We start from the raw sequence: 24,824 nt of genomic DNA, 5'->3' as shown, positions 1-24,824 counted from the left end.
TTCCTCTTGGCTCCTGCGGTTCTGAGGACGTTCTGAAAAGTTCCCAAGCCCCACCTTTGGTAGCTGCCCAGACCCCAGCTTCCAATTCTTCCCTCTTCTTTGCATGGGTAGCCGTCAGCCCCATAGCACCACCAGCGTCCAAAATAGACCACTTTTAGCAAATCCGGCAGCGCTGGGGCAGTCTAAGAGTTTGGAAACAAACTGAGAATAGAGGGGTCCTATTTCATGCCAGGTTCTCGCTGGTTTACGTTCCAACTCCCCTCTGTCCGTTGTGCGAAAACGTCTCCAGGCCGACCTTCCTTCATTTATTGTCAACAAACGTCCTGGGAGAGCGGCTACAGCCGGCCGCTGAACCCAGAAGGGACTTTCTCTAGGCTTTCTTGGCACCCTCCCAATTATCTTCCTTCTCTTGCCCGAGGGCAGACCAACACAGCTACGAACAGGGGTGACTGAGGGTCAGACCCCTTCCCGGAACCGCCTCCAAGCTCCTAATTTTTGCCTAATGTTAAACCATATCCAAAGATGAATATTTAAACCATCAATTCAGTGGCGGAGTAAATTAAACGTTATTCTCCGATCAAACAGGAGCTTCGGGTCCACCTGTTTGGAAGCACCCAGGCGGCTTGGAGAGGTCCGGCCTTCGGGTGCGACCCGCAGGGGTTGCCTTGCCCGGCTCGCGGAACGGACGTTTACCTGTCGCAGCTACGAACCCACCAACGACACCAAGCACTTGCCGGGCAGACCAGGCGTCGTGGAGGCGCCCCAGCCCCCCCACCGCCCCGCAACGACGCGTCCCAGAGGTGCGTAGTGCTTGGCGCGGTGACCAGACCTGGCCGCCTTCCTGACTGCACAGAGCGAGAGGCCACACTCTGGATCCCAGGCCGGGTCCCTGCGGTTCTGGGAGGGAGGTCCCGGACGCCTCCCAGATCTCGGGCTTCCGTAACCCTGAGGCTGGGTTTTAAAATCACGGCTCTTCCAAGTTACACGAAGAGTCCATGGTCAAGGGTCAGGGGTGGTCTTCGACCCTCGGGATCGTCTTCTTGAGAAATGGCTGAGAGCTAAGCCTAGAGCTGCCCAGGGAAGGAAGCCAAAGAGCTGGAGCCGAGCGCGAAGGGCTGGGAGGCGCGGGGAGGCCCCTTACCCCCGACCCCCCACCACACACACTGTCCTGCCCGCTAATAACGCTGATAATAGTAACAGTATCGGCCAACTCTTTCCCCCCTGCTCCTGGTCTGCCAGGCACCGGATCCTCCTTCAGCACTCCCAGCACTCCCTGAAGAAGACACTATGGAATTCTCCGTTTTCCAGACTAGAAATAAGGAACTCGGGGAAATGAAGAAACTCGCCCGACGACCCTCAGGCAGCAGCACCTGGCCAGGTTTGCTTTCTGAACCACTAACTCCACTCGCGCGCGCCACCTTTCCTGCCTGGGCCTCTTGCGGGTCACAGGGGTGGAAGCCTGACCTGGGCCAGGGCCCGGATTTCTTCCTCCTGGCCTCTGTGCCACCGCCCCCGGTGCCAGGAAGCGCTTTTCTCTCCCCGAGACCCAGACGCGCCGAAAGACTCGCGCGGTCAGTTCCCCGCCCCACGCCCTGGGCTGTGCGTTTTCTTGTCGCGCGGTCAGTTCCCCGCCCCACGCCCTGGGCTGTGCGTGTTCTTGTCGCGCGGTCAGTTCCCCGCCCCGCGCCCTGGGCTGTGCGTGTTCTTGTCGCGCGGTCAGTTCCCCGCCCCGCGCCCTGGGCTGTGCGTTTTCTTGTCGCGCGGTCCGTTCCCCGCCCCACGCCCTGGGCTGTGCGTTTTCTTGTCGCGCGGTCCGTTCCCCGCCCCACGCCCTGGGCTGTGCGTTTTCTTGTCGCGCGGTCCGTTCCCCGCCCCACGCCCTGGGCTGTGCGTTTTCTTGTCGCGCGGTCCGTTCCCCTCCCCACGCCCTGGGCTGTGCGTTTTCTTGCCAGCCTCTGCCGCGTGCGGGCAACGGCGCCGCCAGACTCCCCCAGACCGCGCTCCGGCCCACGCCTGACCAGAGCACCTGCTCCACATGTGGGCGTTCTGCGCGTCCTTCCTCCCTGGTGTGATTTTCGTTCTTTTTCCTCTCGTGGTCCCCAAGAACCCAGGCACCCCTCGACGTCGGTGCCGGCGGTACCGGGAATCCCTCCCCCGGACTCCCTGCGGGCCCGAAGCCACCTTCTAATCCCAGCCGCCTTCCCCGGGCGGCGGAGGTGGGCGGCTCCGGGCTCCGCGCCGCCCCGCGAAGCCGGAATCTCTCTTCGGAGTCTCGCTGCAGCTCTCCACTTCGTCGCCCCGCACTGGATCCTGGTAGCGTGAACCTTGCCCGGGACGCGGGCTGCGCTGGCCTGGGGGAAAGGTCCAAGAGACGAGGGGGCCGGGACGCGGGGCTGTCGCAACGACTGGCCCTCTGCGAACCCTCGGGCCGGCAGGCTCGGGACTATCGGGGTGGGAGTGGAGGCGGTGGCCGCTGGAGAGTAGAGAGAACGTCCAGGAACCGGTGGACTAGGGGTCCCCGGCGGCCGGCCGAGGGTCGCAAGCAGAGGGGACTGTCGGTTGCCAGCAAGTCCCGAGCAGGTGCCTTCTGGCAGGGCAGTCACATCCTACAGTGCCGATTCTGTGTACATTGAGTATCCAGAATGAATAAAGTCTGTTTATACATTGGAAGGTAGCTTATGATTCCAAAATCTCATCTCCAGGCTGCCTAGATCACACGGCCCCGTTTCATTCATTTTTACTTAATAACGGTCGTTAGACAATTGAGAGAAACAGCAGAAACCACGAGAAAAATAATGGAATCCAACGGCGGTAAGGACTGACAAGGCTGGCGGGGAGATTTAGCAAATGGTGGCTTCTGAGAGTTTGCACCAGTGCTTCACCACGTTTTATTGGAAGTGTGGAGAGTCATGATTCTCATTCCTCCCCAGCCTTCCGGAAAAACGCTCAGAAATTTCTTTCCACATTGACATCTGATTACAGTCTAAATAGTAACCTTATTCTGATTGTTAATGTAACCTTCTCATAATCTCTACAAAAATACTTTAGTTTTTCTAGCTGTGTTTTCATGTAATCACTGAAATTATTTTTAATTGGTTTTAAGCATTCATTGATTCCATATACACCACCTGCAAAAAAGTTACATAGGTGATCGCTAACAATACTAGAATTCGCCCCATCCAAAGGAAACATTAGAGTAGAAAAAGAAAAAGGATTTGAGAATCCAGTATGAAATTCAGTTAATCATTACTTCCCTGTTACTCAACTACCTTAACATTGTCAGGTTTACCTGAACATAAACTTCATTTTCTTAATTGTTCTTAGAACGAAGGGATATGTTTATTGAAATCAGTAATTAAGAATATTTTGGGACAATTATGATTTACTTAGCCAGTGAAGCAGTTTCTATTCCCAAATCCAGGCAAAGAGAACAATAAGATTAAACGTAGCCTAAGAGATTTCCTTTTTGTCAAATAATGTGATTTTGCTATGTATAGAGGAGATGTCTATATGTAAGGGCATATTTATGACCAGTAGTTCCTAAAATTAAGGGGACTATTATTGTGTTACTCAAGGTATCAGTTGTATAGGATGCATTATGTCATATTTCAAACAATGTTTATAAAGAGTTTAGTATAATTAACCTGTATGTACTTCTCCTCTGGGCCAACCTTGTGTCTTCTTTATCTGCTGACAGTCCTCTCCCCACTGAATTATTTTGAATCAAATCCCAGATAGTCTATCATTGTATTGTATTTTTGAATATTTCTCTAAAAGATAATAATTCCATCAATGAGACTGAGTGCAGTGGCTCCTCCCTGTAATCCCAGCTCTTTGGGAGGCAGAGGTTGGAGGATCACTTTAGGCCAGGAGTTCAAGACCACCCTGAGCAACATAGCAAGACCCCATTTATAAAAAAGAAGATTCCCATCAATGTAACCACAATACCATTATCACACCTAAATAATCCATTAATAGCATCGGTTTATCCAGGCAATATTTAAATATCTTCAATTGTGTAAAAACTTTTTGTTTAGTTGGTTGGTTTGAATTAGAATGCTAATAAGGGTTACGTATTGTGTTTGGTTGATATGGGCTATTATATCTCTTTTAGATTTCCTCAATCCTCTTTTTTTGTTTCCCTTGCATTTTTTATGGGAGAAACTGAACTGTTTGTTCTGAAGAAGTTGACATTCTGGACTTTGTAGCTGCAGGTAATAGTTTTTTGGCAAGATATTCCCAGGGATAAGGTCGTTTATTCAGACTTTTGAATATTGGCAAATAATAATATTGTTTGTAGAGGGAGAAGGATTAGTCAAGATATTTTGAAGAATCAACTATTGGAAAAACAAATTTTTATCAGAGTAAGCATGGATCTGGTAAAGATCATATGAAATTTTCCTAAATGCAAATACAATCTAAAATTGTAATGTCTTACAATTAAAAAATAGATTATTTTCCATATATTTATAGAAATATAAATGATCAATCAACTATTTCATTGACAATTTTAAATCTAGTTTTATCTTGAGGGGAATAAAGTTTTTTATATCTTTAGTATTTTAGTTGAAGATCCAAAGACATTTTTGTTAAAACTTTAGGTTTTATATTGTTTTGTGTTTTAAAACATAAAATCTAAAATGTGGTAATATCCATGAGGTGCAGATAGAATAATAGCACAAATTCTATGTTCATGAAAATTCATTTTAGGATAACTTAATTAAAAGGACTCAGGATTTGAATGATATTAGATTAGACAGAAAAAAGTTCACTTGAGTGTAAGACATAAGTAATAAAAACCAAAGGTAGCTAACTTTTTTAGGCTTCTTCTTTCTTTAAAGAGTATGTATATGAAATAAAATTTCCATGTCCATGTCCAATTTTCCATGGTACATAGGGCTTCTATAATTTCATCTATTTCATCCTGCAGTTATTTTCACGGGTTTCTGTGTCCACCACTATCTGGAATCTCTGAGATGGTGAAAACGAAATCTTATTCTTCTTTATATTTCAAACAATTCCTAGCACATTATCAAAAATACCTGATAAAATTTATTGTGTCTGTAATACTGGTAAGCATGTAAAAGGGTGGTAAATATATAGGCTTTAAGTTTAGATAGATCTAAATATTATTAAAATTACCAAATTATTGTTTTTAAAAAGTATTAGTTTCCTAGGACAAATAGAGATTTTTAGATAAGGCTGGATTTGTAATACTTTAAGCAACAGGTCACAGTGCTTAAGTATTTAATGCCGATTTGGCAAGCAGCTGATGTTTTACATAATGCTGTCGGGTATTTTATATTTGCGTGTATTTTCTGGTGCACTGGATCCAGCACTTCATGTCACGTCATATATCTGTTTATAATGTATACAAATGTATTTTCATATATATTTGATGTTTGATGGCTTTGAAACTTTAATCTTGAAATAGATTTTAAATTTTTATTAAAACTATTTAAATAATTACCGTAAGGAAAGAGCTCTTATTAGTTGAAAGAAAATGTAGATTCATGTTTCCTTGGAGACTAGTCTAGTTTCCAAGGATAGACGGCAGTGGGGAGTTGGGTATCTAGATGGAATTTCTGTTGGTTTGGATTCCAGCTCTGCTGCTTACCAGCTTTGTGACCTCAGGCAAACAACTTAACCTCTCCAAGCCTCAATTTCCCCATCTATATAATGGTGATATTTATAAGTTTCACCTTATAGGGCCATGGTGGGGATCCCATGAAATAGTGAATGTGAAGTGCTTAGCACAGTGCCTGGCACATACTCAATGCTCTATGCATGTCAGCTAGTACTTAATGATGCTAATAAACATGTTATGTCCCAAAGCACGGGCGGGATCTTGCCTGACGTCCTTCTCTCTGCGTCCTGGTCAGTCTCCACATGGTGGGCATCCTTTATTTCTGGTCACACACGGGTAGTACACAGAGCATGCTGTTTCTTTCCTGCCAGAAGGTTCCTGCTGCAGCTCTCCTGCTAGTTTAGCTTAGCCTTCTGGTTTGAGGGATGAGTCACATGTACCATCACTTCCCAGGACTAACAGGACCTTTCAGGAAAGCTATCCCTGCTTACACAGAGAATTGCCCTTGCCTAACACTGAAGCCTGGCAGAGTAACATGAAATAACCACAGCAATTCTAAAATTAGAATTAGCATGCCTAGAATAACAGGTATAACCTTCTCTTGTACTTTACCACTTGCTTCATTTCTGCTCAGCCTAATTTTCACTTGATGTGTAGATTTATTTTTTGTTCACCCATCCAGAAAATGTTGACTGAGGAATTACTCTGTGTTAGGTGCTGTTGTAGGAGCAAGGGATACAATGATGATCAAGGCAGATGCAGCCGTTACCTTCAGGTTGTGGAGTCCGGATACAGACTGGAGGCAGGCAGCTGTAAGATGTGCGACAAATGCTGCGCTGGATCAGCCCATGGTATTAGGAGAGCAGGTAAGGAAGGGTGGGGACGGGAGCGGACAACCTGGAGGAAGAGGCACCTAAGCAGAGTCCGGAAGGCTGAGGAGGAGTCAGCAAGTAAAAGAGAGGGGAATCATGACATGCCATCTCAACTGTAGGGCACGGCTAGCTGGCTGACTTAGCTGCTGTAACACCGGATTTTTGCAAGACTCCCTGAGTATTTCTCGTGGACTTGCGAACAAATCTGAGCAAGAAAACCACGTAATTTCTTTTATGCCCTGCCCAAGAAAGCCACCTGGAGGGGCAAGGGGACCTTAGCAGAAAGAAGCTGGAGGTGGGGGGAGAGCAGGGTGATATTACTCTCCATATGGTGGGGGGTGGACACCTCCCTGTCATATGGCTCGTAATATCCAGCGGGGGAGAGGGGGTTGACTTTCCCCTACGCTATTGGTAATATCACCCCCCTCTCTCCCGCTAAATATTAAGTACAATATCACAGGTGGGGTGTACACCCCCGGCGATGTTTGAAGTAATATCAACTTCTCCCCCTCTGGATGTTAGAAACAATATCACGGGGGTGTACACCCCCCTGCGATCCTGGGAGTAACATCATCCTCTTTCCCCCGGATATTAGGAACAATATCACGGGGAGGGGGGTGCACACCCCCCTGCGATCCTGGGAGTAACATCATCCTCTTTCCCCCGGATATTAGGAACAATATCACGGGGAGGGAGGTGCACACCCCCTGCGACATTGAAAGTCATATCATCTTCTTTCTCCCCGGATATTAGGAACAATATCACAGAAGGTGTTTACAACTTTTGCAATGTTGGGAGTAATATCATCCTCTCTCACCCTAGATATTCAGAACAACATCACATGGGAATTGTACCCTTCTGTTTATTGAGAGTAATATCATCCTCTCCCTTTCTGTATATTAGTAACAATATCACAGAGGGCTGTGTACACCCCCAGGAATGCTTTGAGTAATATTATCCTCTCTCTGCCTGGATATTTGGAACAATATGACAGGAGTTGTGTACACCCACTGTGATATTCGGTTTAATATCAACTTCTATCCCCTGGATATTGGGAGTAATATCTATCTTTAGCCCCCGGATACTAGGGACAATATCACAGGAGGGCTGTATACACACGGCGCTATTGGGAGTAATATCATTTTCTCCACCCCTTGATATTAGGTACAATATAACAGTGGGGATGTGTACCCCCTGGGATATTGGGAGTAATATTAATCTCTTCCCCTGTGGATATTTAGAACAATATCACAGGGGCAGTGTACACCCTCTGAGATATTGCGAGTAATATCGTTCTCACCCCGCCGCCCCCACCCCAGATATTAGGAACAATATAACAGGCAGATAATACACCTGCCGCAACATTGAAAGTAATATCATCCTTTTCCCCCTGGATATTAGGAACAATATCTTATGGGGGGTTTACAGCCCATTCCATTTTGGGAGTAATATCAACTTCTTCATTGCTGGAAATAAGAAACAATATAGCAGTTCTGGTGTACACACCCTGTGATATGGGCAGTAATATCATAGACTCTCCCCCGGCGTATTAGGAACAATATCAAAAAGGGGTGTATACCCACAGCGATTTTGGGATTAATATCATACTCTCCCCCCTGGATATTAGGAACCATATCAAAGAAGGAGTGTCTACCCCTTGCGATAATGACAGTAATATCATCCTCTCCCTCCCTGGATATTAAGAACAATAAAACAGAATTGGTGTACACCCACTACGATCATGGGAGTAATGTCATCCTCTAACCCCTGGATATTAAAAACAATATCACAGAGGAGGTGTACACCCCTCGCGATATGGCCAGTAATATCATCGTCTCCTCCACTGCGTATTAGGAACAATATCAAAGGGGTGTGTACACCTCCTGCGCTATTGGGAGTAATGTCATTCTCTTTTCCCCTGAATATGAGGAATAATATCACTGATGGGGTGTACAACTCCTACGATATAGGCAGTAATATCATCCTCTCCCAACCTGGATATTAGGAACAAAATAACAGGACATGTACACCCCCTGCGATCCTGGGAATAATATCATCCTCTCTCCCACTTAATATTAGAAACCATATCCCAGGAAGAGTGTAAACCCTCTGAGATATTGAGAGTAATATCATCCACTCCCTACCTAAATATTAAAAACAATGTCACGGGAGGGATGTACACCCCTACAATATTGGGAGTAATATCATCCTCTCCCTCCCTAGTTATTAGAAACAATATAAAAGGGGTCACGTACACCCCCTGTGATATTGGGAGTAATATCATTCTAATCCCCCCTGGATATTAGGAAGAATATTATACAGGGGCTGTACACCCCTTGACATATTGTGAGTCATATCATTTCTCTTCCCTTGGACATTAGGGACAACATCACGGGGGGGGGTGTCCCCTGTTATATTGAAATTATTATCATCCTCTCCCAAACTGAATATTAAAAACAATGTCACGGGGGTGTTGTGACCCCAGCAATATGGACAGTACTATCATTGTCTCCCTCCCTAAATATTAAGAACAGTATCACAAGAGGGGTGTACACCCCCTGCGATATGGCCAGTAATATCATCGTCTCTACCTTTGGATACTAGGAACAACATCACAGAGGGTGTGTACACCCCCTGCGATATTGGGCGTAATGTTAGCCTCTCTCCCCCTGGATATGAGGAACAATATCCCTGGTCGGGGGAGGTGGAGTACATTAAGAACAATATCTGAAGGAGGTGGGTGTACACCCCCTGAGATATTGGGTGTAGTATCATCCTCTCTTTCCTAGGATATTAAGAACAATATCACAGGAGGGGTGTACAGCCCCTGCGATATTGGGAGTAATATCATCCCCTCCCCCTCTCTATATAAGGAACAATATCCCAGGGTGGGTGTACATCCCCTGCGATATTGGGTGTAATGTCATCATCTCCCAACGTGGATATTGGGAATAATGCCACAGGGGGGTGTACACCTTCTTCGATATTGGGAGTAGTATCGTCCTCTCCCCTCGGGATTGTAGGCAAAATATGGAAGGGGTTTTACAACTCATGCGATATGGGCAGTAATATCATCCTCTCCACCTAGATATTAGGAACTATATCACAGGCAGCTGTACACTTGTTACGATATTTGGAGTAATATCATCCTCTCCCATCATGGATATTAAGAACAATATTCCAAAGGAGGTGTACACCCCCTGCAATATTGACAGTAATATTATGCTCTCCCCTTCGGGATATTAGGAACAATATCGCAGGAGGTGTGTACAACCCCTGTGATATTGGGAGTCATATTGTCTTCTCCCCCTGAATATAAGGAACAATGTCACAGGAGGATGTACACCCCCTGGGATATTGGGAGTAATATCATTTTCTCCCCCTCGAGATATTTGGAACAATATCACAGTGGGTGTGTACAGCCGCTGCGACATTGCCACTAGTATCATCCTCTCCCTCCCAGGATATAAGGAACAATGTCACAAGGGGTGTACACCCCCTGCGATATTGGGGGTAATATCTTCCTCTCCCCCGCTGGCTATTAGGAACAGTGTCACAGAAGGGGTGTCCACTCCCTGCTATATTGGGAGTGAGATCATCCTCTCTGTCCCTGGATATTAGGAACAATATCCCTAGGGAGTGTACACCTCCTGCAATATTGAGACTAACATCATCCTCTCGCCCCCTGGATATTAGGATCAATATCACAGGGGTGGTGTACATCCCCTGCGAAACTGGAAGAAATATCATCCTCTCCACCTTTGGATGATAGGGACAATATCACGGGGGAAGTCTACGCCCCCTGCGATATTGGGAGTCATATCATCCTCTCCCACCCAGGATATTAGGAAAAAAGATGACCGAAGGGATGTATACCCACTGCGATATTTTTCATAATGTCATCCTCTACTCCCTGGCAATTAGGAATAACATCATAGAGGGGTGTACACGTTCTGTGATATTGGGAGTAACATCCTCTACCCCTCGGATATCGGGAACAATTATATTAAGTATTAATATTCATAAATATAACAATTAATAGAAATCATCGATATAAATAATTACTATAAAGATAGTAAAAGTTAATACGGATTAAAAATATTAACGGTTACTATTAATAATTAATAGCAACCTCACTATTAATAATAACATAATGATATCGGTAATTAATGTTACTTAATTAAATCAATAAGTGATGTTGGTAATAAAACAATAATTAATATTAAGATTAATAACTAATATTGAAAAATGACAATACTAATAATTAATTTTAATCATGCATAATCATATTTAAAATAATCATTAATGATTAATAACGTTATACTATTATTTAATATTACCATTGATAATTATTAAGACTGATGTTTAATAATTAGTAATATTATTAAGACTGATGCTTAATAATTAATCATATTATTTCTCCTAATACCGTAGGGGGTGTACACCTACCCGTGATATTGTTCCTAATATCCAGGGATGGAGAGCATGATATTAGTTTTAATATCTCAGTAGGTGTACACTCACCCTGTGACACTGATCCTAATATCCAGGGGATAGAGTATGACATGACTCCCAACATAGCAATGAATGTACAGCCACCCAGTGATATTGCTCCTAATATTCACGGAAGAAGAGTATGATATTACTCCCAATATCGCAGGGAGTGTACACCTCTTCTGTGACATTGTTCCTGGTATCCCGCGGGGGAGAGGATGATAATAATTAAAGTATCGCAGGCTGTGTTCACTCACCCTGTGATATTGTTATAAATATCCTGAAAGGGAGAGGACGATATTACTTCCTATAACAGATAGATATTACTCCCCATAACAGAGCAGGAGGTGTACACCCACCGTGTGATACTGTTCCTAATATTCAGAGGCAGAGAGGTCGATATTACTCTCAATATCGCAGGAAGTGTACACCCCCGTGTGAGGTGGTCCTTAATAATATTCCAAGGCAGAGGGGTGATATTACTACATTTATCGCAGAAAGTGTACACCCCCCCAGGGATGTTGTTCCCATGATCCTGGAGAGAAGAGGATGATATTAGTTTAAATATGACAGAAGGTGTACACGCCTCCACTGATATTGTTTCTAATTTCAGTGTGGGAGAGGAGGATATGACACCCAATATCGCAGGGAGTAGAAACACACCTGTGATACAGTTCTTAATATTCAGGGTGGAAGAGGATGATATTACTCCCAATACAGACGGGTGTACAACCTCTGCACACCGAGGGTGTACACCCATCTGTCAAACAGCACATAATTTCCAGAGGGGGAGATATTACCCGCAATATAGTAAACAGGCTGTGAGTCCACCGTGGATCGTAATAACTCGGGAGGGAGAGGAGGTGGCTCTTACTCCCCATATCGCGGGGGGTGCCTCACCCCACTGCGAGGTGGATCATAATAGCGAGGGGGGGAGAAGGGGTGGCTGTTACTCCCCATATCGCGGAGGGTGCCTCACCCCCCTGACATGTGGATCGTAATAAATAGCCAGGGGGGGGAAAGGGGGTGGCTTTTACTCCCCATATCTCAGGGGGTGCCTCACACCCGTGCAATGTGGATCATAATAAATAGCTGGGGGGGAAAGGGGGTGGCCCTTACTCCCCATACCGCGGGGGGTGCCTCACCCCCTGCGATGTGACCTGTGTCCGTTGTGAGCATTCTCTTTTTTCCTGCTATTAGGAACAACTTCACAGAGTGTGTGTACACAGCCTGCGATATGAAAACTAATATCCTCTGCACCTCCGCATGTACGGACCATATCACACAATGGGTGCACACTTTTTGCGGGATTTGGGGTCATGTCATCCTGTGTTTCCCTAAATAGTCGGGGAAATATCACAGGCCTATTCGGAGGCACATCCTACTTTTGCTACTGGAAATTAGAAGTAATATCACAGATGGGGTGTAAAGCCGCTGTCATATTTGAAGTAATATCATGCTCTCCCCCACTAGTTGTGACGCACAGTATCACAGGGGGTATATACCTTCTGCGGTATTGGGAGTAATATCATCATCTCTTCCTTTACATGATAGGAACAACATCAGAGACGGGGTGTACACCCCGTGTGTTTTTGAAAGCAATGTCATTCACTCTTCTTCTAGATTTTACGATTCATATCACAGGCGGGGTGTGCACCCCTTCTTATATTGGGAGTCATCGGATCCTTTTTCAAGCTGTAGATTTAGAACAATATCCCATGGGGCTGTACATGTCTTCGATACTGGTCGTAATATCATCTTGTCCTTTCCTGGATACAAGAAAAAATATCACAGACGAGGTGTACACCCCTTGTAATATTGGGAGTAATATCACCTCTCCCCATGTGGTTATTAAGGACAAAATCACAGGGTGGTGTACAGTTCCTACTTTATTGAGAGTAATATCATCCACTCACCCCCTGGATATCAGGAGCCACATCACAGAAGATTTGTACAACCCCTTCGATATTGTTAGCAATATCACCATCTTCCCACCTAGATATTAGGAACAATACCCCGGGGGGCTTGGGGGTGTACACCCACTGCGAGATCCAGAGTAATATCAGCCTTTTCCCGCTGGATATTAGGAAGTATATCACAGGTGTGTGTGCACCTTCTGCGATATTGGGAGTAATATCAGCCTCTACCCCGCTGCATATTAGGAACAATATACGGGGGGCGTGGGGGTTACGCTCCCTGCGATATTGAGAGTAATGTTATTCTCTTCTCCCTGTACATTAGGAACCATATACAGGGGACGTGGGGGTTACGCTCCCTGCGATATTGAGAGTAATGTTATTCTCTTCTCCCTGTACATTAGGAACTATATCACGGGGTCTGTACACCTTCTGCCATGTTGGGATTAACGTAATCCTCTCCCCCCATTGAATATCATAAACAATATCACAGGAGGGGGTACACCCTCTGCGATATGGCCAGTAATATCATCGTCTCTACCTTTGGATACTAGGAACAACATCACAGAGGGTGTGTACACCCCCTGCGATATTGGGCGTAATGTGAGCCTCTCTGCCCCTGGATATGAGGAACAACATCCCTGGTCGGGGGAGGTGGAGTACATTAAGAACAATATCTGAAGGAGGTGGGTGTACACCCCCTGAGATATTGGGTGTAAAATCATCCTCTCTTTCCTAGGATATTAAGAACAATATCACAGGAGGGGTGTACAGCCCCTGCGATATTGGGAGTAATATCATCCCCTCCCCCTCTCTATATAAGGAACAATATCCCGGGGTGGGTGTACATCCCCTGCCATATTGGGCTTAATGTCATCATCTCCCAACGTGGATATTGGGAATAATGTCCCAGGGGGGTGTACACCTTCTTCGATATTGGGAGTAGTATCGTCCTCTCCCCTCGGGATTGTAGGCAAAATATGGAAGGGGTTTTACAGCTCATGCGATATGGGCAGTAATATCATCCTCTCTCCACCTAGATATTAGGAACTATATCACAGGTGGCTGTACACTTCTTGCGATATTGGGAGTAATATCATCCTCTCCCATCATGGATATTAAGAACAATATTACCAAAGAGGTGTACACCCCCTGCGATATTGACAGTAATATTTGGCTCTCCCCTTCGGGTTATTAGGAACAATGTCGCAGGAGGTGTGCACAACCCCTGCGATATTGGGAGTCATATCATCTTCTCCCCCTGAATATAAGAAACAATATCACAGTGGGTGCGTACAGCCGCTGCGACGTTGCCACCAGTATCATCCTCTCCCTCCCAGGATATAAGGAACAATGTCACAAGGGGGCGCACACCCCCTGCGATATTGGGGGTAATATCTTCCTCTGCCCCGCTGGCTATTAGGAACAATGTCACAGAAGGGGTGTCCACTCCCTGCTATATTGGGAGTGAGATCTTCCTCTCCATCCCTGAATATTAGGAACAATATCCCTAGGGAGTGTACACCTCCTGCAATAGTGAGACTAAGATCATCCTCTCGCCCCCTGGATATTAGGATCAATATCATAGGGGTGGTGTACACCCCCTGTGAAATTGGAAGAAATATCATCCTCTCCACCTTTGGACGTTAGGGACAGTATCACGGGGGAGGTCTACGCCCCCTGCGATATTGGGAGTCATATCATCCGCTCCCACCCAGGACATTAGGAACAAGATGACTGAACGGAGGTACACCCGCAGCGATATTTTCAATCATGTCATCCTCTACGCCCTGGCAATTAGGAGAAACATCATAGAGGGGTATACACTTTCAGCGACATCGGGAGTAATATCCTCTCCCCCACAGATATCGGGAACAGTTATATTAATTATTAATATTAATAAATATATTAATAATTAATAGTAATCATCGATATTAATAATTGCAATAGAGATAGTAAAAGTTAATACGGATTAAAAATATTAACAATTACTATTAATAATAACAATATCACTATTAATAATAAAATAATGATATTATTAATCAATGTTACATAAATCAGTCATAAGTGATGGTAATAAAACAATAATTAATATTAAGATTAATAACTAATATTATTGAAAAATGACATTAATACAGATAATTTTAATCATGCATAATCGTACATTTAAAATAATCATTAATGATTAATAACGTTATACTATTAATTAATATTACCATTGATAATTATTAAGACTGATGTTTAACAATTAATAATATTATTAAGATTGATGCTTAATAATTAATCGTATTATTTCTCCTAATACCGCAGGGGGTGTACACCTACCCGTGATATTGTTCCTAATATCCAGGGATGGAGAGCATGATATTAGTTTTAATATCTCAGTAGGTGTACACTCACCCTGTGACACTGATCCTAATATCCAGGGAGTAGAGTATGACATGACTCCCAACATAGCAATGAATGTACAGCCACCCGGTGATATTGCTCCTAATATTCACGGAAGAAGCGTAGGTTATTACTTCCAAAATCGCAGGGAGTGTACACCTCTTCTGTGATATTGTTCCTGGTATCCCGAGGGGGAGAGGATGATAATAATTCCAGTATCGCAGGCTGTGATCACCCACCCTGTGATATTGTTATTAACATCCTGAAAGGGAGAGGATGATATTACTCCCCGTAATAGATAGATATTACTCCCCATAACAGAGCAGGAGGTGTACACCCACCCTGTGATATTGTTCCTAATATTCAGAGGCCGAGAGGTCGATATTACTCCCAATATGGCAGGAAGTGTACACCCCCGTGTGAGATGTTCCTTAATAATATTTCAAGGCGGAGGGGGAGATATTGCTCCCAATATCGCAGAAAGTGTACCCCCCAGGGATATTGTTCTCATGATCCTGGAGGGAAGAGGATGATGTCACTTTAAATATCACAGAAGGTGTGCACGCCCTCACTGATATCGGTTCTAATTTCCACGTGGGAGAGGAGGATGTGACGCCCAATCACACCTGCAGTAGAAACACAGCTATGATACTGTTCTTCATATTCAGGGAGGAGGACGATGATATTACTCCCAAAACAGACGGCTGTACACCCTCTGCACACCGAGGGTGTACCCCCATCTGTGAAATAGTTTATAATTTCCAGAGGGGGAGATGATATCACTCCGAATACCGTAAACAGGCTGTGAGTCCACCGCGGATCCTAAAAACCAGGGAGGGAAGAGGGGCTGGCACTTACTCCCTGCATCGCGGGGGGTGTCTCACCCCCTTGCGATGGGGGTCCTAAGAGCCAGTGGGGGATGAGGGGCTGGCTCTCAGTCCCTGCCTCGCGGGTGGTCCTTCCCCCCGCTGCGATGGGGGTCCTAAGAGCAAGGGGGGTAAGTGGGGCTGGCTCTCTGTCCCCGCCTCGCCAGGGGTACCTTGCACCCTTGCGATGGGGGTCCTAGGAGCCAGGGGGGGAAGAGGGGCTGGCTCTTACACCCCGCATCAAGGGGGGTCCCGGCGATGGGGGTCCTAAGAGCCATGGGGGAAGAGGGGCTGCCTCTCAGTCCCCGCCTCGCGGGGGGTGCCTCCTCCCCCTGCGATGGGGTCCTAAGAGCCAGTGGGGGAAAGGAGCTGGCTGTCAGTCCCTGTCTCGCGGGGGTGCCTCCCCCCTCCGGGATGGGGGTCCTAAGAGCCAGTGGGGGATGAGGGGCTGGCTCTCAGTCCCAGCCTCGCAGGGGTGCCTCCCCCCCAGGCTATGGGGATCCTAAGAGCCAGGGGGGTAAGAGGGGCAGGCTCTCATTCCCCGCCTCGTGGGGTGTGGCTACCTCCCATGCGATGAGGGTCCTTAGAGCCAGGAGGGGAAGAGGGGCTGGTTCTCAGTCCCCACCTCGCGGGGGATGCCTCCCCGTGCTGCAATGGGGGGGGGTCCTAAAAGCCAGGGGGTGAAGAGGGGCTGGCTCTCAGTCCCCACCTCGTGAGGGGTGCCTCCCCCCCTGCGATGGGGGTCCTAAGGGCCAGTGGGGGAAGAGGGGCTGGCTCTGAGACCCCGCCTCACTGGGGGTGCCTCCCCCCCCGCGATGGGGGTCCTAAGGGCCAGTGGGGGAAGAGGGGCTGGCTCTGAGACCCCGCCTCGCTGGGGGTGCCTCCCCCCCTGCGATGGGGGTCCTAAGGGCCAGTGGGGGAAGAGGGGCTGGCTCTGAGAACCCGCCTCACGGGGGGTGCCTTCCCCCCCTGCGATGGGGGTCCTAAGGGCCAGTGGGGGAAGAGGGGCTGGCTCTCTGTACCCGCCTTGCGGGGGGTGCCTCCCCCCCTGTGATGGGGGTCCTAAGAGCCAGGAGCAGAAGAGGGGCTGGCTCTCTATACCCGCCTCGCGGGGGGTGCCTCCCCCCCTGCGATGGGGGTCCTAAGGGCCAGTGGGGGAAGAGGGGCTGGCTCTGAGACCCCGCCTCGCTGGAGGTGCCTCCTCCCCCTGCGATGTGGGTCCTAAGAGCCAGGGGGGGATGAGGGGCTGGCTCTCAGTGCCCGCCTCTCGGGGAGTGCCTCCCCTTCCTGTGATGGGGGTCCTAAGAGCCAGGAGGGGAAGAGGGGCTGGCTTTCAGTCACCACAGCTTGGGGGGCCTTTATGTTCTGGTTTTTCCCAAGAGTCAGCTGATTTGCTTCTTGTACTAGCAGGGCAGTTGCTGCCAAGGCCCTCAAACAGGGGGGCCATCCTTTAGAAACCCTGTCTAGCTGTTTAGAGAGGTAGGCCACCGGCCTCAGCCATGGCCCCACAGTTTGGGTTTAAAGTCCAGCTGCCATCTTTTCTCTGACGCATACAGTGGAAAAGGCTTTGTGAGATCCGCTAGCCCCTGGGCTGGGGCTTTCAGAAGTTTTTCCTTTAAGTCATGAAAGACTTGCTGTTGTTGGAATCCCCATTCCAAATGTTCCCGGTCCCCGCCCCCTTTGTGACGTCATACAAAGGCGTGGCTAATACTGCAAAGTTGGGCTCCGCAGTCTACAAAACCCCACAGCTCCTAGGAATTCTCTCACCAGCCTTCTGCCCTTAGGCTCCGGAAGATTGCAAATGACCTGCTTTCTTTCGGATCCCGGGCTGCTTTCGGACACCTGTCGAATAGTAAATCCCAAGTAAGCTACCTGCGGTCGTCGGCAGATCTGAGTTTTCTTCTTGGACACCTAATACCCACAGCCCTCCAGGTTGGTCCTAAGGGTCTTAGAATCCTCGATGGGGGTCATAAGCCAGGGGGGGAAGAGGGACTGGCTCTCAGTCCCCGCCTCGCGGGGTGTGCCTCCCCCGTGTGATGGGGATCCTCAGAGTTGGGCGAGGAAGAAGGGCTGGCTCTCAGTCCCCGCCTCGCGGGGCGTGCCTCCCCCGTGTGATGGGGATCCTCAGAGTTGGGCGAGGAAGAAGGGCTGGCTCTCAGCCACCGCCTCGCGGGGGGTGCCTCCCCTCCCTGCGATGGGGGTCCTAAGAGCCAGGGGGGAAAGAGCGGCTGACTCTCAGTCCCCTCCTCGCGGGGGGTGCCTCCCCCCCTGCGATGGGGGTCCTAAGAGAAATGGAGGGAAGAGGGGCTGGCTCTCAGTGCCTGCCATGAGGGGGTGCCTCCCCCCCTGCGATGGGGGTCCCAAGAGCCAGGGGGGGAAGAGCGGCTGGCTCTAAGTCCGCGCCTCGCCAGGGGTGCATCCCCCCACTGCGATGGGGGTCCTAAGAGCCAGGGGGGAAGAGGGGCTGGCTCAGTCCCCGCCTCGCGGGGGGTGGCTCGCTCCGCTGAGATGGGCATCCTAAGAGCCAGGGGAGAAAGAGGGGCAGAGGATGATAATTTCAGCATCGCAGGCTGTGTTCACCCAGCCTGTTAAATTGTTATTAGTATCCTGAAAGGGAGAGGATGATATTACTCCCCATAACAGACAGATATGACTCCCCATCATAGAGCACGAGGTGTACACCCGCCCTGTGATTTTCTTCCTCATATTCAGAGACCGAGAGGTTGATGTCACTCCCAATATCGGAGGAAGTATACAGCCCCGTGTGAGATGTTCCTTAATGATATTCCACGGCGGAGGGGGTGATATGAGTACATACATGGCAGAAAGTGGAAACCCCCCAGGGATATTATTCCCACGATCCTGGAGGGAAGAAGATGATGTTACTTTCAATATGACAGAAGGTGGATGAAGTGGTGGACTGCCCCTCCACACCTGTGAGTATTTCTAGTTGGGTGGGACGAGAGACTGAGAAAAGAAATAAGACACAGAGAGAAAGTGTAAAGATACAACAGTGGGTCCAGGGGACCGGCGCTCAGCACACCAAGGACCTGCACCGGCACCAGCCTCTGAGTTCCCTCAGTTGTTATTGATTATGATTTTCATGATTTTAGCAGAAAGGAATGTAGTAGGAGAGCAGGGTGATGATAAGGAGAGAGTCAGCAGAAGACATGTGAGCAAAAGAATCTATGTCATAATTAGGTTCAAGGGAAGGTACTATGACTGGACGTGCACGTAAGCCAGATTTGTTTCTCTGCACCCAAACATCTCAGTGGAGTAAAGAAGAACAAGGCAGTGTTACTGCAAACATGTCTCGCCTCCCGCCACAGGGCAGCTTTTCTCCTATCTCAGAGTTGAACGAATGTACAATCGGGTTGTACACCGAGACATTCAGTTCCCAGGGGCAAGCAGGAGACAGTGGCCTTCCTCCATCTCAGCTGCAAGAGGCTTTCCTCTTTTACTAATCCACCTCAGCACAGACCCATTACGGGTGTCGGGCTGGGGGACAGTCAGGTCTTTCTCATCCCATGAGGCTATATTTCAGACTATCAGATGGGGAGAGAGCTTGGACCATACCCTGCTTTCAAGGGCAGAGGTCCCTGCGGCTTTCCACAGTGCATTGTGTCCCCGGTTTATTGAGACTAGAGAATGGCGATGACTTTTACCAAGTATACTGCTGGTAAACATTTCGTTAACAAGGCACGTCCTGCACAGCCCTGCATCCCTTGAACTTTGATTTTATACAACACATGTTTTTGTGAGCTCCAGGTTGGGTCAAAGTGGCTGGGGCCAAGCGGCTAGGGCAAAGCTACAAATTAACAACATCTCAGCAAAGCAATTGTTTAAAGGACAGGTCTTTTTCAAAATGGAGTCTCTTATGTCTTTCCTTTCTACATGGACACAGTGACAGTCTGATCTCTCTTTCTTTTCCCTACAGGTGGACACGCCCCCACTGATATTCCTTCTAATTGCAACGTGGGAGAGGAGGATATGACACGCGATATCGCAGGGAGTAGAAACACCCCTGTGATACTGTTCTTCATATTCAGGGAGGAAGAGGATGATATTACTCCCAATACAGACGGGTGTACACCCTCTGTACACCGAGGGTGTACACCCGTCTGTGAAAGAGTTCTTAATCTCCAGAGGGGGAGATGATATTACTCACAATATGGTAAAGAGGCTGTGAGTCCACGGAGGATCCTCAGAGCCAGCGGGGGAAGAGGGGCTGGCTCTCAGTCCCAGCCTCGCGGGGGTGCCTCCCCCCACTGCGATGGGGGTCCTAAGAGCCAGTGGGGGAAGAGGGGCTGGCTCTGAGACCCCGCCTCGCGGGGGGTGCCTCCCCCCCCTGCGATGGGGGTCCTAAGGGCCAGTGGGGGAAGAGGGGCTGGCTCTGAGACCCCGCCTCGCGGGGGGTGCCTCCCCCCCCTGCGACGGGGGTCCTAAGGGCCAGCGGGGGAAGAGGGGCTGGCTCTGAGACCCCGCCTCACGGGGGGTGCCTCCCCCCCCTGCGACGGGGGTCCTAAGGGCCAGCGGGGGAAGAGGGGCTGGCTCTGAGACCCCGCCTCACGGGGGGTGCCTCCCCCCCCTGCGACGGGGGTCCTAAGGGCCAGTGGGGGAAGAGGGGCTGGCTCTGAGACCCCGCCTCACGGGGGGTGCCTCCCCCCCTGCGATGGGGGTCCTAAGGGCCAGTGGGGGAAGAGGGGCTGGCTCTGAGACCCCGCCTCGTGGGGGTTGCCTCCCCCCCCTGCGATGGGGGTCCTAAGGGCCAGTGGGGTAGAGGGGCTGGCTCTCTGTACCCGCCTCGCGGGGGGTGCCTCCCCCCCCTGTGATGGAGGTCCTTAGAGCCAGGAGCAGAAGAGGGCCTGGCTCTCTGTACCCGCCTCGCGGGGGGTGCCTCCCCCCCCGCGATGGGGGTCCGAAGAGCCAGAAGGCTTAGAGGGGCTGGCTCTGAGTCCCCGCCTCGTGGGGGGTGCCTCCTCTCCCTGCGACGGGGTTCCTAAAGGCCAGTGGGGGAAGAGGGTCTGGCTCTGAGACCACGCCTCGCTGGGGTGCCTCCCCCCACTGCGATGGGGGTCCTAAGGGCCAGTGGTTGAAGAGGGGCTGGCTCTGAGACCCCGCCTCGCTGGGGGTGCCTCCTCCCCCTGCGACGGGGGTCCTAAGAGCCAGGGGGGGGAGAGGGGCTGGCTCTCAGTCCCCGCCTCGCGGGGAGTGCCTCCCCTTCCTGCGATGGGGGTCCTAAGAGCCAGGTGGGGAAGAGGGGCTGGCTTTCAGTCACCACAGCTTGGGGGGCCTTTATGTTCTGGTTTTACCCAAGAGTCAGCTGATTTGCTTCTTGTACTAGCAGGGCAGTTGCTGCCAAGGCCCTCAAACAGGGGGGCCATCCTTTAGAAACCCTGTCTAGCTGTTTAGAGAGGTAGGCCACCGGCCTCAGCCAGGGCCCCACAGTTTGGGTTTAAAGTCCAGCTGCCATCTTTTCTCTGACGCATACAGTGGAAAAGGCTTTGTGAGATCCGCTAGCCCCTGGGCTGGGGCTTTCAGAAGTTTTTCCTTTAAGTCATGAAAGACTTGCTGTTGTTGGAATCCCCATTCCAAAAGTTGCCGGTCCCCGCCCCCCTTTGTGACGTCATACAAAGGCGTGGCTAAGACTGCAAAGTTGGGCTCCGCAGTCTACAAAACCCCACAGCTCCTAGGAATTCTCTCACCAGCCTTCTGCCCTTAGGCTCCGGAAGATTGCAAATGACCTGCTTTCTTTCGGATCCCGGGCTGCTTTCGGACACCTGTCGAATAGTAAATCCCAAGTAAGCTACCTGCGGTCGTCGGCAGATCTGAGTTTTCTTCTTGGACACCTAATACCCACAGCCCTCCAGGTCAGTCCTAAGGATCTTAGAATCCTCGATGGGGGTCATAAGCCGGGGGGGAAGAGGGACTGGCTCTCAGTCCCCGCCTCACGGGGTGTGCCTCCCCCGTGTGATGGGGATCCTGAGAGTTGGGCGAGGAAGAAGGGCTGGCTGTCAGTCACCGCCTCGCGGGGGGTGCCTCCCCTCCCTGCGATGGGGGTCCTAAGAGCCAGGGGGGAAAGAGCGGCTGGCTCTCAGTCCCCGCCTCGCGGGGGGTGCCTCCCCCCCTGCGATGGGGGTCCTAAGAGAAATGGAGGGAAGAGGGGCTGGCTCTCAGTCCCCGCCACGAGGGGGTGCCTCCCCCCCTGCGATGGGGGTCCCAAGAGCCAGGGGGGGCAGAGCGGCTGGCTCTAAGTCCGCGCCTCGCCAAGGGTGCATCCCCCCACTGCGATGGGGTTCCTAAGAGCCAGGGGGGGAAGAAGGGCTGACTCTCAGTCCCCGCCTCGCGGGGCGTGCCTTGCTACCCTGCGATGGGGGTCCTAAGAGCCAGGCAGGGAAGAGGGGTTGGCTCCCAGTCCCCGCCGCGCGGGGGGTGCCTCCCCCCCACAGCGATGGGGGTCCTAAGAGCCAGGCAGGGAAGAGGGGCTGGCTCTCAGTCCCCGCCTCGCGGGGGGTGGCTCGCTCCGCTGAGATGGGCATCCTAAGAGCCAGGGGAGAAAGAGGGGCAGAGGATGATAATTTCAGCATCGCAGGCTGTGTTCACCCAGCCTGTTAAATTGTTATTAGTATCCTGAAAGGGAGAGGATGATATTACTCCCCATAACAGACAGATATGACTCCCCATCATAGAGCACGAGGTGTACACCCGCCCTGTGATTTTCTTCCTCATATTCAGAGACCGAGAGGTTGATGTCACTCCCAATATCGGAGGAAGTATACAGCCCCGTGTGAGATGTTCCTTAATGATATTCCACGGCGGAGGGGGTGATATGAGTACATACATGGCAGAAAGTGGAAACCCCCCAGGGATATTATTCCCACGATCCTGGAGGGAAGAAGATGATGTTACTTTCAATATGACAGAAGGTGGATGAAGTGGTGGACTGCCCCTCCACACCTGTGAGTATTTCTAGTTGGGTGGGACGAGAGACTGAGAAAAGAAATAAGACACAGAGAGAAAGTGTAAAGATACAACAGTGGGTCCAGGGGACCGGCGCTCAGCACACCAAGGACCTGCACCGGCACCAGCCTCTGAGTTCCCTCAGTTGTTATTGATTATGATTTTCATGATTTTAGCAGAAAGGAATGTAGTAGGAGAGCAGGGTGATGATAAGGAGAGAGTCAGCAGAAGACATGTGAGCAAAAGAATCTATGTCATAATTAGGTTCAAGGGAAGGTACTATGACTGGACGTGCACGTAAGCCAGATTTGTTTCTCTGCACCCAAACATCTCAGTGGAGTAAAGAAGAACAAGGCAGTGTTACTGCAAACATGTCTCGCCTCCCGCCACAGGGCAGCTTTTCTCCTATCTCAGAGTTGAACGAATGTACAATCGGGTTTTACACCGAGACATTCAGTTCCCAGGGGCAAGCAGGAGATAGTGGCCTTCCTCCATCTCAGCTGCAAGAGGCTTTCCTCTTTTACTAATCCACCTCAGCACGGACCCATTATGGGTGTCGGGCTGGGGGACAGTCAGGTCTTTCACATCCCATGAGGCTATATTTCAGACTATCAGATGGGGAGAGAGCTTGGACCATACCCTGCTTTCAAGGGCAGAGGTCCCTGCGGCTTTCCACAGTGCATTGTGTCCCCGGTTTATTGAGACTAGAGAATGGCGATGACTTTTACCAAGTATACTGCTGGTAAACATTTCGTTAACAAGGCACGTCCTGCACAGCCCTACATCCCTTGAACTTTGATTTTATACAACACATGTTTTTGTGAGCTCCAGGTTGGGTCAAAGTGGCTGGGGCCAAGCGGCTAGGGCAAAGCTACAAATTAACAACATCTCAGCAAAGCAATTGTTTAAAGGACAGGTCTTTTTCAAAATGGAGTCTCTTATGTCTTTCCTTTCTACATGGACACAGTGACAGTCTGATCTCTCTTTCTTTTCCCTACAGGTGGACACGCCCCCACTGATATTCCTTCTAATTGCAACGTGGGAGAGGAGGATATGACACGCGATATCGCAGGGAGTAGAAACACCCCTGTGATACTGTTCTTCATATTCAGGGAGGAAGAGGATGATATTACTCCCAATACAGACGGGTGTACACCCTCTGTACACCGAGGGTGTACACCCGTCTGTGAAAGAGTTCTTAATCTCCAGAGGGGGAGATGATATTACTCACAATATGGTAAAGAGGCTGTGAGTCCACGGAGGATCCTCAGAGCCAGCGGGGGAAGAGGGGCTGGCTCTCAGTCCCCGCCTCGCGGGGGTGCCTCCCCCCACTGCGATGGGGGTCCTAAGAGCCAGTGGGGGAAGAGGGGCTGGCTCTGAGACCCCGCCTCGCGGGGGGTGCCTCCCCCCCCTGCGATGGGGGTCCTAAGGGCCAGTGGGGGAAGAGGGGCTGGCTCTGAGACCCCGCCTCACGGGGGGTGCCTCCCCCCCCTGCGACGGGGGTCCTAAGAGCCAGCGGGGGAAGAGGGGCTGGCTCTGAGACCCCGCCTCGCGGGGGGTGCCTCCCCCCCCTGCGACGGGGGTCCTAAGAGCCAGCGGGGGAAGAGGGGCTGGCTCTGAGACCCCGCCTCGCGGGGGGTGCCTCCCCCCCTGCGACGGGGGTCCTAAGGGCCAGCGGGGGAAGAGGGGCTGGCTCTGAGACCCCGCCTCACGGGGGGTGCCTCCCCCCCCTGCGACGGGG

At 49.9% G+C, this 24,824-nt stretch overlaps 1 long non-coding RNA gene across 2 annotated transcripts; it reads left to right on the top strand.

Moving 5' to 3' along the window:
* Positions 1–17,432: 17,432 nt before the first annotated feature.
* On the top strand, positions 17,433–24,516 carry LOC129398717 (uncharacterized). 2 transcript variants are annotated; one of them, XR_010109078.1, is made up of 4 exons: positions 17,433–18,055; positions 21,846–21,993; positions 22,859–23,082; positions 24,084–24,516. It is a non-coding gene; the product is annotated as an uncharacterized LOC129398717 (long non-coding RNA). The 2 variants fall into 2 exon arrangements; XR_008626609.2 differs by lacking the exon at positions 17,433–18,055 and having other exon boundaries at positions 20,942–21,993.
* The last annotated feature ends 308 nt before the right edge of the window (positions 24,517–24,824 follow it).

Source organism: Pan paniscus, chromosome 11 (assembly GCF_029289425.2).
Source record: "Pan paniscus chromosome 11, NHGRI_mPanPan1-v2.0_pri, whole genome shotgun sequence".
In the NCBI taxonomy this organism is placed as follows: Eukaryota; Metazoa; Chordata; class Mammalia; order Primates; family Hominidae; genus Pan; species Pan paniscus.
The sequence above is the reverse complement of the archived record's forward strand: the minus strand, read 5'-3'. Positions and strand labels throughout refer to the sequence as shown.